The 2020-nt window shown below is 45.8% G+C and overlaps 1 long non-coding RNA gene across 1 annotated transcript in view; it reads right to left on the reverse strand.

Annotated features, from left to right (window-relative positions):
* The window catches only part of LOC113484047, a 4283-nt gene that overhangs the window by 605 nt on the left and 1658 nt on the right, over positions 1-2020 (reverse strand). Inside the window, exon 2 of the long non-coding RNA XR_003399147.1 lies at positions 1880-1983. This is a non-coding gene — a long non-coding RNA (uncharacterized LOC113484047). The remainder of the gene's footprint in view (positions 1-1879; positions 1984-2020) is intronic.

The following is a 2020-nucleotide window of genomic DNA, read 5'->3' on the forward strand; positions in this document are numbered from 1 at the left end:
TAAGGACTCAGCCTGACATGGAGCCAAAGCTTTGAAATGATGAACTGAGGCCCTGTTGTATTTACAAAGGAGCTTTTGCAACCAGGCTGACTTCCCCAGACCATCACCAAAGCTCTGTCTCCAAACATCCCTCCTCAGCACCCACAAGCCTGCTGACTCCCAAAGCTGGTCTCAGCCTCTTCTTGTTTGTCTCCCTCCAGTATCTGTCCTCCTCCTGTCCCACCTCCCTGTGCCATTGTGGGAAGCTCCCATGGCTCTGTAATGTCCCTTCCCATGGAAGTCCTACTGGGAGCTCATTTTTAGAAGTGTGTTCTTGGAGGGAATAAGGAGCAAGTCAGTGATGGGCTACCCAAAATGCTCTATACAAGGTCATATATAATTTCTTTAAAACCAGTAGGAGTACAAATGGGAGAGCAGTATCAGAACCACCTCTCCCCATACTATGTTAGATGATCTTTCCACTCAAAGCTCTTTCCTTCTGCTGAGCCAGGTCCTGGATACCTGCCTGTGGACTGGGCTGCTCAGCCCCATCTGCAGTGAGACCACCAAGACAAGAGCTTGGGCCCACAATAAAACCATCAGCTTGCTCCAGGTATCCCCTTCTTAAAAGGCCTGCAGCTAGACCCCTGCACATGCAAGTAAAAATCTGCAAGGAAAGAAGTCTGGGATCACACTTCACTGACATAGCCTGGATAGCAAGAGCCTGCGGGCAATCAGAGGACATTGCTTGGGCCATGAGGGATCACCCAGCCGAGCACTCATACTCCTGCACCCATCGGTACCTCTCACACGGCAGCACTCACGTCTGCTCTCCCAAACAAGGCTCCTCAGGGCACTTGTTCTTCTGTCTCTTCATGGAGCGAGCAACACGCCTGCTCACACATGTTCCCCTCACCCTCCCACACAGCTCAGCATCGCAGCTCTCTATTAGGAAGCTGCGCCCCATTTCTCTCCAGAAAATCCTTGCCGGGCTCTGCCAGCTGCCACCTCACTGACAGATGTTCTGCTCAGGCAGACTCTATCATTTTTACATAGTGGCAGCCTAGTTAAATGTTTCACGCCTTGTGCCAAACTTTTAGTGCTCCCAGTTGAGGGGGGAACTGTGTAGCCAAGTCCAGCCTGGGCCATGCAAGACTTTGGGTGCTGATTCCTGAACTCTTTGTGGTCTTCTCTGAATTCGGGTCACAATGCTGTGCTTGAGAAGAAGCTTTCCTTTGAAGTGAGGTTGACTCCAGCCATTTGAGCTGCAAGGAAAACTGCCTGCGCGCTACCAGCTGCAGGAAAGAACTTGGCTGAATATATGGTATGGAGGAATGAGTGATTCATGGCAACTCTGAAGCAGACAAGTAAATTATACTTTTTGATATATTTTTAAAGGTGTAGTTTTCCAATTTATATCCATGAGGTATAAATGCCTTTGACATTTTCCATATAGAGAAATCAACAGAAAAGCAAGAGATTATTAAGCAGTGCAGAGTGGGATAGCAGGGTGAATGACCAGAACCTGAGTGGTGGATTCTGGGATGTAGCACAAAGAGTGCAGGGATTTCTTGGGGTACTGTGGGTATTATGGATTATAAAAGTGAGTATTTAGGTGTTATGGTGTAAGAAACCTTCTCAGCTCTTTCTGATAGATTTTATAATGTTATTACTGCTGGAATAGCAATGATAGCAGAGCAAATGAAATACGGCTTAAAATCATAAGGAAGCTAGACTAATTTCCCTGTTTCATGTTGCACATTTACAGCCTCTTCTTCGAAGATCTTGCACATAACTATTTTTTTTTTTCTGTTCTAAATTGGCTTTCACACCACTTCCGCCAGCATTATAGCTGGGTGCTTCCAGTATTACACCAAGGAATGCGACTAATATCTCTTACAGGTAGTTTGTGATGGTTCTTCTTTCTTAGGAAGGATATTACAGACCAGACCAACGCAGCTGTTTCTGACACTGATTAGCTCATAAGGCTGTGGAAGATTAAAGCTGTAGATAGAAAAAAAAAAAAAAAAAAAAAAAAAAA

This window comes from Athene cunicularia (genome assembly GCF_003259725.1).
Source record: "Athene cunicularia isolate RWA chromosome 10 unlocalized genomic scaffold, athCun1 chr10_part1, whole genome shotgun sequence".
NCBI lineage: Eukaryota > Metazoa > Chordata > Aves > Strigiformes > Strigidae > Athene > Athene cunicularia.